At 42.6% G+C, this 13,660-nt stretch overlaps 1 long non-coding RNA gene across 1 annotated transcript; it reads left to right on the top strand.

Moving 5' to 3' along the window:
* The first annotated feature begins 621 nt into the window (after window positions 1-621).
* LOC110340902 lies at window positions 622-13,381 on the top strand. Its single transcript, XR_002382736.2, has 3 exons — window positions 622-1,121; window positions 10,895-11,097; window positions 12,810-13,381. It is a non-coding gene; the product is annotated as an uncharacterized LOC110340902 (long non-coding RNA).
* The last annotated feature ends 279 nt before the right edge of the window (window positions 13,382-13,660 follow it).

Genomic DNA, 13,660 nt, shown 5'->3' with positions numbered 1-13,660 from the left:
CCTGAAGACAAAGGACTCTTTAAGAACTAGTCACACGACTCTGATCGTGTCTCTATCAATGCTCTTAAACACATCTCCAGCACCATTTTGTCTGAGATGTAGTATCACTTTCCTGAAGTCATTTGGGTCAAATGACTGCATCCTTCTCAGTCAGACGTCATTAGAAATAAATTAGTTTTTTTTTCCTAATTAGAAATTGGTACCAGGTGACTAGGGGAGATGGCTCAGCTGGGAAAGTGCTTGCCTCACAAGTGTAAGGACCTGAGTTGGGATCCCCAAAAATCCTGCAAAAAGCTAGGCATGGGGCATCTTCCGTAATCCTGACATGGAAAGCAGAGAGAGGTGGGTACCTGGAGACTTGGGGGTGTAGACTGTATGGCAAAGTTCTGTATCAAACCCAAGCAAAACTATGGAAGGTTCCTGAGGACCAACACCCAAGGTTGTCACCTGATGCCATCAAATGTGCTCCCCCTCCATGGGAACACACAGATATGAATGCACATAGCACCCCTCCCTGAACTAATTGTACTTGTAGGAGCATGTAGTTTAGCTGGGGATCATGTAAAGCCGTATGGTTTTCATTATTGAACATGGAGGAGCAGAATGACTGCAAGCAGGAGTGTGTTTTGGTGGGGATGGGCCAGTGGGGTAGTTTATCGCCACCACCTGGAAGAACTGGAGGGGGTAAATTAGTCACCATTTGATCTAGATCTCGAGGGAAGCAGGTGAATTCAGTTAGGTAAAAATGGGGCAAGGAAGAGATTGCAGCCCGTCGAATAAGAGAGAAGCTGGACGACAGGACTGGAGTTGACATGTAGCAGGGACATTAGGGAATCCCGGGAAAGATGAACAATAGATGCTGCTGTCAGTTGTTGGCTCTGAACTCCTGGTTTTCCCCGGAAAGAGTTTTCTAGGCTTGCTTGGTGAAAGGAAGGGATCCCGGGAAGACCACCAGCAAGCTATGGAAGAAGGTACATGTCCAGTCTGTCTCCCACTTCCGATGTCCTAATGAACGAATGTCATGAGCAGTTCTCCATGCTCCTCTTGCTGAGCAAATGAAGTTGCGTATTCGAGAAAGATAAGGTGGCTAAAACGAAGACTCTTAGAAAAAGCGTCTCAAGGTAAGAAAGAATTGCCAGTTTGCACTGAGTATTTCTTTACAGCAGATGTCCTGAACAGTGGAGGATGACTTGAGGCAACCCAAGATGTGAGGGCTGTCCTGAACAGTGGAGGATGACTTGCGGCAACCCAACTGCCCACTGGATGCTAGTAGCATTTCCCGCTTCCCCGAAATCGCCTCCAGTTGGGAAAACCAAAAGTGCCTCTAGATATTGCTCAATACTCACTCCCCTGAGTAATGGGGGCAAAATCTTGTCCAGTTGAGTCTCGCCTCTTCCAAGTAGATAGAACAAACTACTAACAGGCATGCTTTCTTTGCCTGGAAACTTATTGGGTTGAAGTTAAAAATTTATGATGTGAGAAAGGTGTGGAACTTGAGAAAACACAGTGTCTCTGTCCTGAAAGGATACAGATATGTATTTTCGCTGGATCTTCTCCCTAGGGCCCAGAACAGCTCCCCGAACCTAGAAAATGGTTGAAACGTGCTGAATAAATGTGGTTTTTTTCCTTTTTGTCTCAGTCTGCCTCTTGTCCTTAGAGAAGAAATCATATGGATCAGTGGCTATTTACTCATAGCTCTAACTCTCACTGGCTTATTGTGTTCTATTTGAGAGTCACTTGAATACTGCGGAGGTAACCAAGGATACCAGTATGGTCACATGGGCAGACATATAGGGAAAGAATAGAGCAGCAAATGTCACGAGGCCTGTTTTCCAGATTTGTTGCCAGAGTGTAGGGTTTGGAAGAGTGTATAGAAGAGGAGCAGAGCCTCCCTCATCCTGGATATTATTTATAGCACCCATCCTTGCTAATTATTAGGCTAGCAATGTCTCTTGTCCTTGAATGTTGTATTTTGCCCTAACCAGGGGCAAGGTTGTTCCTCCCTGTCTAGAGGCAGGGTGCCTGGCTCAGAGAAGCTGTGCTCTGCTTGGTCTTTTTTTTTTTTTTTTGAAGACAGGATATCTCTGTATTGTTTTGGAGGCTGTCCTGGAACTGGCTCTGCAGATCAGGCTGGCCTCGAACTCACAGAGATCTGCCTGCCTCTGCCTCTTGAGTGTTGGGATTAAAGGCGTGCGCCACCAACACCCCGCCACTCTGCTTGGTCATAATCATTAATTTAATTTGGGATAGGATCTCCCTTTGTAGCCTCTAACTGTCATTAAGCCTCCTGTGTTTGGCTTCCCTATGTTGGGATTACATGCATGTGCCTCTCCACCATGCTCAACTCCACCATGCTCAGCTCCTAGTTTTTTGGTGAAGGTCTTGGCTAGTAGGGAGATTAGATGGTCCACGGGCTGTGAGCTTTCTTGGACAAGGATGTAGGTGACCATTCTCTAGCTATATGAAGGCAAAGTAAATGATAAAATCAAGCAGGTTCACTTTCTCCTCTCAGGACTCTTTGGTTTCCCCTATATCTTTCAACTTTTCCCCCTCATAAGCAGCACATTCTCTTGTATTTAACATATTCCCTGGGATTAATGATGAGACTAAAAAAAATCCAGCCAGAGGATTCAAGGGAACTTCTTTTTGAAGGGATTTATGTAAAAGATCTTCAATGCAGTGTCCTCCAAGGAAGGCAACTTTCATCGCATCCTCCGGGACAGGCCAGGGTAGGTTCACCTGTTCTGTGATACTCCAGCATCTTCTGCATCCCAGACTCAAGAGCTGAGCAGAAATCTTCATACGGCTGCTGGGAAGCATCTCAGGCATAACGTATTTCAAGACAAGGGAATGGCTCACACACCCCCCAAACCCCTTCCTGTGTCTGACCCCACTTCCTTCAAATGCAATTTCCCCCTCCCAGTGGCCAAGTTCAAGCCCTCAACCTTGACCACATTCTTTCTTTCTCATTTGCCACCTTCCCCTAACCAACCTTGTTGGCTTTCCTTGAAAAGTACTTTAAGGATCTAAACACTCTTTACCATCTGTGTTGTTACCACGTGGGCCTGAGTTACCAAAACCCTCCACATAGTAGCAAGATGATATTTAAAAGTGATAAGTAAGGTTTTGCTCCTCCTCTGCTCAAAATATCCCCAAAGCCTCTTAGCTCATAGTAAAGAACACATCCGCTTATGCACGGCCCTGCCCTTCACCCTTAACTATTGCTGTTCTCTGCCACCTTCCCACCCTCTGCTTGCTACTTCTAACATGAGCCATGTTTGCGGCTGGCCGAAAAGAGTACATGTAACATGACTGCATGGATTTCTCCAGATAGTTTGTTATTTTATTCGCCTCCCTTGGGTCTTCCCGAATCAGTCCTGTCTTGATGATGCTACTTAAATCTATAGTTTCCCACACTGAGTTTATCCCTTGACATTTTAAAAAATAGCACAAATTAGCTTCTACTACTGTTTCACTTGTTATTTAACACTTTAGTCTTGCTTTCTAAACTGACAGCCTCACAAGGATGGGGGATCCTTGCTTATTCCAAAGTCCTCAGGGTCTTTTGTACAGTGTGTGCTCACAAACGTGTGTGGTTGACGCAGTGTCTGTTTCAAAGCACGCATGTATTTGCTTCATCTTATTCGGTATGTCATCTTGACTAGAACATGGTGAATAAAAGGGTCTACTTTGGGTAGTGATGAGTACCAGACTATTGGCTAGTACCATGCTCAAAATATGACCATGAAATCCAGGACCCACAGAACGTCTTTTGCCCTTACGCAAACTTGATAAGGTGAGCTTGAGAATTAAGTTGATGGTACAATTAGAGAGTCTAGGGAGTGTGCTCTATTTTTCAGGGTGCCCCCCTTCTCTTGGAGTCAGCTCGGAGGCTGGGGTACAATAAGGGGCAAAGGGAGCATTTTGCTGACTTTGTTTCTATGTTTCTATGTATCTGAAGTTAAGCAAACAAAAGGCTTCATTAGAGGTCCCAGGACATAGATTATCATCATCTTCATCTTATGATGAGAAAGTTGAGGCTCATGGATGCTTAGACTATTGCCTCAGGTTCATGTTCCTACCTATGTAGCCAGGCAAGAGGTGTGCTTACAAGCAGTCTGTTTCAGAGATAAAACAATGGCATAAAAACCTACGTGATACAAGCATCATCAATAATGATGTTGCGTATTTCTTCCTGGAATATCGGTTCATGACTAGTTTCTAGCTGTACCTTATGTTGAAAATTACCAGTTAAAAATATCTAAAGTTATCATAAATGCTGTTGCAATTTCCCCTTGTTGGCTTATAATACTTGTTATCAGGTCCAGTATAAGTGTCAAAATAATGGATATTCTTCCATTTGGCTTTTTGAGGTAGCATCATTTATCACAGAATGGGCTGCCATAGTTCAGGCTACCCTCATAGAAAACCTCCTGCCTCAGCTTCCCAACTGGTAAGATTACATGTATGAGCCATCTTGCTCATAAATTCTCTTAGATACTTAGAGTCTTACATGTCCTCTGTTCTCTTAGAAAAAAAAAGATATAGGATATCTAAGATTTAGTCCAGTTGGTGGAGTGCTTTCCCAGTACGAACAAAGTCATGGATTTGGTCCCAAGAACTGTGTGAACTAGGCATGGTGGTGCATTTCTGTAATCCTAACATGGGGTGGGGATTGCAAAGGCAAGAGGATTGGAAATTCAAAATCATTCTCAACTACATCCAGTCTGAGACCAGGCGGGGCTGCAGGAGACCTTGCTTCAACCCTTGTATTTGTACTTGTATCTAGGGCATAATAAATATATTATTTTGTCACCATCAAATACCTGAGTAGCTTCTCGAATTAAAATGAAGCACAATGTGATGGTTGGATTGCACTGTAGACAGACATGCGGAAACTCAGTGACCTGACTTGCCATTAGGGAATGCCTCAGAGCACAGCTTCTGAGAGTACTGTATGTAAATGGCCTTTGAAGGAAATGTCACAAGTTTCACATCTACGGTCCTTTCAGCTGACACTCATGCTTGCATGCATCCTTAAGAAGGACCAACTTAATCCGTGAACAAACAACTCAGTCATTGAGATGACAGAGAAGATGAGGTCACATACAGGCCGGTCAACTTTACTCTATGACTGGACACCACACTTCTGACCAGACTAGACTAGCCAGAAAGGTGATCTTAGATGGTGACTAGTGGAAATCCACATACCACTAGACAAACAATTCAGCTCCAATTTCAAAATCAAGCATGGTAGCTCATAACAATGATCTTAGCCTTCATGGGGCTGAGGCAGGATAGTTCCAGGCTAGCCTGGGCTGCAGAATGAGACCCTGTCTTAAACAAATACCTTCATGGTGAAATTACTTCATTTATATATAGAAGAAACATTAATATAGTTATAGATAGATTAGAAATCCTCAGTAGTTATATGGTTTATGAAAAAAACTTTTAAATGTTTTCAAGTCAACATCTTCATTTGGTTATTCCAAGGTCAAACATGCTGATTTAGTTGTATCTGAAGCCATGGTGGATTCCAACAAAATGTCTCAGGCAGGACTTTTTAAAAAGATATTTATTTCCTATTAGTTTTTGTCCTAGTATGGAATCCATGACTTTTTTCAGGCTATGCAGGCATTTTAACACTTGGTCACACATGAAGCATCATGGGAATTGTTCTAACACTTACACCATTTCAGGATATGGGTTTATTAATATTGACAAACATAGTTTAAAAATATCTTAAAATCAGCTCCTCCTTCATTATAGACAAAACTGGTTAGTCTTACATGTAGAGGCCAAATTGTGTGCGTGTGTGTGTCTGGGTACACATGTGTGGTTCCCAGAATATCTTACCAGTAGGGTCAGCAAATACAGAAAATAAAGATTATCTCCAATAAAGAATGGTAGGTTGGTCTGATGGACTATTGCTGCTGGTTAAATTAGGCCCTTCAAAAAGATGTGATTACTTCTAATACCTATGGATATGACATTATTTGGAAATAGAAACTTGTTGGAGTAATTAAGTAAGATGAAGCTATTCTGGAGTCATGTGAGTCCTAAATGCAATAAGGCTGATTGCCCTAGTTCAGAGAACACACAGAGAAGAGGTACACACATAGATGAGAAAGCACATCGAGAGAGAGAGAGAGAGAGAGAGAGAGAGAGAGAGAGAGAGAGAGAGAGGAAGAAGAAGAAGAAGAAGAAGAAGAAGAAGAAGAAGAAGAAAACCATGTGAATTCACAAACATGAAACGCAGCCCTATGGTAACATGATTGTCAAACTATAAGCCAAACAACAGCAGATTGCTGGCAACCTCAGGAATCGAGGAAGAGGCACGAAAGCATTCTCCCCTAGAGCCTTCAGAGAGAGCATGATTTGGGATTTCTAGCCTTCGGAACTGTGAGCAAAAGCATTTCTGTTGACTTTGTTATGAGCCCTGGGAAACACATCAATATGTCTCAGTGAATGTGGGTGAAAATAGGACAATGGGAAGATCTCAAAATGGATCCTGAATTGTCAACTGCTATGAATATTCTAAGAACTTTCTGTCTTCTGGGAGTGCATCTCTACAGCTGTGCCTTTCTTGGTGGGCTTTCATAGGGAAGGGCTTGACCCTAGCTAGCCAAAGGGGGCTCTGAAAGTGCCATTGACAGGTGTAACCTATTGACTGATCATTTGGCCCTGTATATGTGTAGCAAATCTTCTTTGTAGAAAGATAGACAGGGTAGTGCTTGCCTCTGTTACAAGTGGTGGCTTCTTTGTATGACTTGGGCCCTGAAGTAGCTTGATGGATATTGAGAGAATCTTGTACTAGAACAAATAGGGAGTATTCTAGATGAAAAATACAGTCAGAACTGGGTGTTGGCGGTGCATGCCTTTAGTCCCAGCACTCAAGAGGCAGAGTCAGGAGGATCTCTGTGAGTTCGAAGCCAGCCTGGTCTACAAGAGCTAGTTCCAGGACAGCCTCCAAAGCCACAGAGAAACCCTGTCTCAAAAAACCAAAAACCAAAACAAAACAAAACAAAAAATCCAGAAAGAAAAATACGGTCAGTAGTTATACCTAACTTGTTCATGTTGTACACAGAAGATAAAAATACAGATTCTTCCCCCAGAACTTTTTCTTTGATGTGTACCGTCTGGTTTTCCTGGAATATGGATGTAGACAGACAAAGAAAGCTCTGAACAATTCAAAGTTAGCTATAAACTGGGGTATCAGATTAGTAATCAGTTGAATGGACGTGGAGAGGTAGAAGATCTCTTGGAAAACAAGGAAACAGAGATAGGCACAGAGAGATAAAACAATTCAAGCGTAGACAGGTCCATCAAAGGATGCTGTTGCGGTTAGAAGAGAGGAGGGATTCACGCTGCATTTATCACAAAGTTGAGCCTTGGAGAATGCCTTCCTCTGCTTCCTGTAACCATAATGAATTTCCTGAAATGACATTTTGTAGGAAATAAAAATTTATTTAGCTCACTGTCCTGGAGACTAGGAACCCAAGGTCACCGTGCTATCACTTGCGTGCAAACTAAAGAGGTTTTTGCTTCATCATAACATGGGTAGCCTAGCAGAGGGCAGAGCACGTTTGCCGGCTCAGGTGCCTCCCTCTCTCCTCCCCTCTCCCCTTCTCCTCCCCCATCCCCTCATCCTCTTTCCTACTCCATGTCTTTTTCACCCTCCCTTACTTTCTCCTCCTCCCTCCTCTCTTCCTCCCCCTCCTCTTCCTCCTTCTCCTCCTATTTCTTTGACAGTCCCATTATGTAGTCCACACTGAACTCAAACTCAGAATCTTCTTGCCTCCATCTTGAGTGTTGGGACTGCAGAGAGATGCCACCGTAATGAGTTCGCCCTCATTTTATAATGCCATTAAATTTGGGGGCCTCTGGTGGTTTGAATGAGAAAGCCCCTGTGGACGGAAGTTTCTGTCCCACCTGGTCCCGCAGCACATGGAAATACATCCCATAGGCTCATATTTTTCAATGCTTGGTCATTAGGGAGTGAGACTACTTGAGATGGATTAGAAGGTGTGGCCCTGGAGGAAGTGGGTCTTTGAGGTTTCACAAGGCCATTGCAAGCCCAGAGTCTGCCTTCTGGCTGCCTGTGGATCTCAATGCAGAGCTCTCTGAGCTGCTTCTTCAGCACCAGGTATGCTCGCAAGCGGTCAAGCTTCCTGCTGTGATGAAAATAGACAAAACCGTTAAAAGCAAGCCCCCAACGAAATGCTTTCTTTTGTAAGAGTTGGCGTGGTCATGGTATCTCTTCACAGCAATAAATCGGGGCCCTCTCATCGTATCATCTAATCCTAATTACATCTAAAAGGCTCCAAATATCATGAACATAAAATTTTGGATTTAATTTCCAATATCTGAACTTTTGGAGGGCGTGTTCCGTCAACAGGGTTATTTAAATGATGTCTATGAAAGCCTTTTAGTTAGCACCTGAAAGAAACCTGGCATTTAGACATTCATTCATTCATTCACTTATTGATTCCCTCAATAAACGCCCCAGAAGAAAAGTTTAATCTGAAAGTATAGGCTTGAAAATAGTTTTAGATGTTAACGTTGTACCACAAACCAGCATTTGTGAAACGTCTACAATCTGCAAGGTACTGTGGTATGTGAGTGAGTATATTCAGGGTACTATTTTGGTTCTTAAGTTCTTCAGTCTCTTGTAAAGGGAAGTACATAGGAATGAAATGTAGAACTAGTAAAATGCTTAAATCTTCGAAGATTCGTATGAATTCTTTGAGAATTTTGTACAATGTGTTTTTGTCATATTCAATCCCCATTCCTTCTCCTAACTCCTCCCAGACCCACCTCTACCTCTTTAATGTTCCAACTTAATTCACCCCCCCAACTCATCAAATCTAAATTATGCTTCTTGCATATTCTTAGTTATGGATTCAACCATTGGAGTGTGCTTGACCTACCAAAGGCCATATTTTAAAAGAAAACTGACTCTTCTCTCCCAGAAGCTGTCAATTGCTGATAACTCTTCAGCCATGGACAGTTCAGACAATAACAGAATTAATAAAACAAGGTGATAATGCCAGTTGTAATGGTCAGTTCTATAAATTGGGGCAAGATGTCATTTTAACCAGAATCGTAAGGCTTCAGCGAAAAAGGTTGGCTTTGAGTAGAAAGGATGGATGAGTTTGCAGTCCTAGTGCAAATGGGGGGAGGTGACAATCTGCTGTCCTGTTTATGAGCTAAGGAGTAAATTTCCATGGTGGTACAAAGGTTTTTCAGAATAGTGCTTTCTAGTGGTGTGTGTGGGTCATGCTTATCATCTAACACTTGGGAGCTTAAGACAGGGCATCAGGAGTTCAAGATCAGCCTTGGCTCCTTAGCAAGTTTGAGGGATACCTGGACTACATAAAACCTTTAGGTGAAAAACCACTAAAGAAAAATAAATAAATAAATAAGTAAATAAATAAATAAATAAGAAAACCACTAAAGCGAAGCATGTTTTCTTTCTTTTTTTCTTTTTTGGTTTTTCGAGACAGGGTTTCTCTGTATTGTTTTTGAGGCTGTCCTTAAACTTGCTCTGTAGATCCGCCTGTCTCTGCTGTCCGAGTGCTGGGATTAAAGGTGAGCGCCACCAACGCCCTTGGGAAAACCTGTTTTCTGACACATGAAGAAAGATGTGACATTCAAATTCATCATCTGTAGGGAGGTTTTACTGGACCACTCCTGTGATTATTCTTCCAGCATGGTTGGCAGTGTTCCGAGAAGCAATGGAGTTGAGTACTCTGGACTCTATGGCCCGCGGAGGAGCTCTTTGTAGAAAGTTTGATGAGTCCAAGTGCAAATGATGCAGAGAAAGCATCACAGTCTTTGGGATGCCTAGGGCATAACAGCCCATTCAAGGAAAATGAAGAGGCAGAAGGAGTATGGAGGGTTCTCATGGCAGCCCCAGAGAGAGGAAAAGGGGTGTGAAAATAGTGCCCTTGGGTGCCAAGAGAATGCAGAAATTTATTTGAGAGGGCAGGAGCTGCTCTGTCAGTCATCACCTGTGAGCTTTGATTCAAGTTTAGGTTTAGGAAACAATTAGATGATTCCCTGTATACAAATGGGAACAAATAGCAGTTAGAGAAGGAAACAATGAGAAGTCAGAGACACATCCAAGCAATATTAAAAATCAAGAAAAGGTAATGCATGTGTTATAGGTCTGAGCACTTGGTATTGGATAACTGAATAGGGCTCATCCCTCCAGAAGACGGAGCCCAGTCTTTCAGCCATCATTAACGGCCTGCAATTCTTCAGTTAGGGGTGGAGCCTTGTAGGACTTTTCTCATTCACATTGGCATGCCAGCTGGTGTCATTATGTTCAGCCCTACACACACATGAACAACAGTAAGCGGCCTCAGCAGGCTGCATTTATATGTATACATGTAACAGTAATAATAAATAAAAATAGTTACATTCATTAGAGATTTTAGAGGGAAACTTCAATATCTTTTTGTTTTTTTGTTTTTTTATTTTTGTTTTCGAGACAGGGTTTCTCTGTGGCTTTGGAGGCTGTCCTGGAACTAGCTTTTGCAGTCCAGGCTGGTCTCCAACTCACAGAGATCTGCCTGCCTCCGAAGTGCTGGGATCAAAGGCGTGCACCACCACTGCCCGGTCAGAAGCCTCAATATCTTTACATGTTGGATTTCTAAAAATAAAATGAGGGTAAATGTATTAGCAATGGAGCACGAGATTTCAAAGGGCTCTTGTCTGAAAGCTGTGAAGTCTAATTATAATCGATATAAGCATTATATATATGTTCGTCTGTGTATGTGTATATAGATACGTAAACATGAGTGAAGTCTGTGAAGGATATATGTATATAAATATGTAAACATAAATGTATATATTCCTCACAGCCTTCCACTCATGTGTCTCCTACTAGAAAGCAGGCAGGATAGAAGAACCTGGAATAACCAAAAGCGTCTAAGTGACACACTCAACTGAAAATGACCATCCTGCCAGGCTGAGACGCATTCCTTCTATGTCCCATAAAGGGAGCATGCAGTGTGTAGGTGTCACCAAGCCCCATTCCTGTGACTAGTTGGACGTTGCAATGGATCATGGTACTTTTATTGCTGAAATTAGGTAAGAACTTGTCATTTTTTCAATACAATGCTCTAGAAATGACTAACAATTATCTTGAAACATTTTATATTTGTTTCGGTCGTATTTACCACTCTACAACTTTCTAATGGCATCATGCTAGAATTTGCCAGTGGGAACAGTAGAGTGGAATTTGCAGTTTGGAAGTTAAAACTCCCTCTCCTTTTTCTTTTCTTCTTTTCTTTCCCCTTCTTTGTTTCTTTTCTTTCCCTCCTCCCCTCCCTTCCTTTCTTTCTTCTTTCTCTCTTTCTTATTTTTTGACACAGTGTCACTATTCAGCACAAATTGGTCTCAGTGCTTCATAATTGCTACATCCCTGCTTCCTGAGTGATGGATGGGATTACAAGTGTGTGCCAACACACTTGCCTGGTATAGTTTCAATTTCTCCTTCTCCTCCAAACTCAATTTATCTTTTCTTCTTCTTCTTCTTTTTTTTTTCCAAGACAGGGTTTCTCTTTATTGCTTTGGAGGCTGTCCTGGAACTTGCTCTGTAGACCAGGCTGGCTTCGAACTCTCAAAGATCCGATTGCCTCTGCCTCCTGAGTGCTGGGATTGAAGGCGTCTGCCACCACTACCAGGCCCAAACTCAGTTTCTTAAGTCTAACGTATTAGTCAGTATAATATTTAATCTTTCAATACAACTTTTAAAAGAATCTTTAAAAAATATCCTTGGAAGCGGCATATAGTAGTTATACTAGCATGTGGGAGGTCTGAGGAAGAAGGATTGACTCCCTGGGGCCAGCCTGGGCTACACAGTGAGATCCTGTCTCAGAAAACCAAAATGTAACCAAATCAAAAAGAAGAAAGAAGGCTGGTGATTTCACTCAGTGGGAAAGTGATTGCCTAGTACTCATAAGGCCCCGGTTCCAATTCCTAGTACCACAGATGAAATAAAGGAGGGAGAGGAAAGTGGGGGAAGAGACAGACAAGATACAGAGACACACAGACAGACAGAGAGAGGGGGGGGGAGAGAGAAAGACAGACAGACAAACAGAGGCAGACAGATGAGGGACAGAGACAGAGCGAGACAGGGAGAAAGAAAGGCAGAGACAAAGACAAAGAAAGGCAGAAAGAGACCAAGACACAGAAAGACAGAGCCACACAAAGACAGACAGGTAGATGACAGAGACAGAGACAGAGAGAAAAGAAGAGATACAGTTGGCTTTGACATTTCAAAATGAACAAAAGAAGCAGAAGACAAAGGCCCTTAGAGTTATGAAATTTATTTCTCCAGACCTCAGAGGACATTTGAACACCATTTGTAAAGAATTCTAATCCTTGCAGAAACATTTGCTAGGGCTGGGGAGAGAGTTCTTTGGTGAAAGTGTTAGGAAGAGAAACCCAGGACTCACAGAATTGCCAAACACAAGTTCTAAGCCTGGACCTCGCAGGCCCGCAAGGTTTTCACCAAACAGTGTGTTGACTTGAATAAGCATAGCATTTATTGAAAGTCAGCAAGCACATATAGTAGAAGATCCAGTTTTCACTTCTCAAAACAAAAAGATTTACAAAGCAGAAAGGCATTCCTTGGCTTTTCAGATCCGGGTAGGGTCTGTTACAGAAGAATTTCATTTGTACCATGAGTGAAGAAAATGTATGCTACAGGGGAGAGTTCTGATAATATCCTGTTTTTGCACTGTCATTTTCCCCAAGTATTTTAGCGTTCGAAGATGTTGTCTTTCTGGTTTTTGCAGCATGTTTGGAAGGAGGAAGGACACGCTGTTCTCACCTCACAGTGAAGTGGAGGTGAGCAGTGGCTTGCGTCAGATTCCCCGGAGACATGATCGCCAACAGTTTACTTGTCCATCGTGATGCTGAGACACTTCTTGTAAATCGTTTTTCTTGTCTGTAGTTAATGACTACACTCTTGATTCCTGCTTATCTATTTGAAAGGGAAGAAGATCAGGGCATGGCCTCCAATGGTAGATGATACAAAAATACCTCGGATTTGGCCATGGAATATGTTTTTGTACTTGCGCTGGAACCTGGGTGTGTCTAGAAATTTATAGCATTCCAGTCCAACAGAAGAAACTATGCAAGGGGACCCAGGGTGGGGACTGTCTCAGTGCTCTGAATTTCTCTCTCTTGTCTCCTAGCCAACCCCCAGCCCCTCTCACCCCTCCCCTTGGAGGTCAGGCCAGATGTGTTATCTGGTTGGTCTGTTAAAAACAGCTGGCATAACCCGCGCACCCCCACCACCTAAAATCATCCATTTTCCTGAGAGTGGGAGAAGTTGGTATCTTACATTAAAATATGTTACTCATTTCTCTAGGTTCCCCCTATTCTTTCCTGTTGCGTTGGGATTTGAACTCCGGGGCCTTGTTTCTGATACCATATGTGGGGTCTTAAGTTTTCTTTCTTTCTGTTGTGTATGCACAAACCTAGAAGCTAACACACTCTCTACATAAGCACTCTAGTACTGAGTCACATACTTCCAGCCCTGCTAATGGTTTTTGAAAGTTTAAGCTTTTTTTTCAGATTTTTAAAATGTGTTTATATGCCTGCCATGTATATGATGGGGGTGCCCCAGAGGTCAGAAGAGGGT

The sequence above is a fragment of the Mesocricetus auratus genome, unplaced genomic scaffold, assembly GCF_017639785.1.
Source record: "Mesocricetus auratus isolate SY011 unplaced genomic scaffold, BCM_Maur_2.0 Super-Scaffold_2245, whole genome shotgun sequence".
NCBI lineage: Eukaryota > Metazoa > Chordata > Mammalia > Rodentia > Cricetidae > Mesocricetus > Mesocricetus auratus.
The sequence above is the reverse complement of the archived record's forward strand: the minus strand, read 5'-3'. Positions and strand labels throughout refer to the sequence as shown.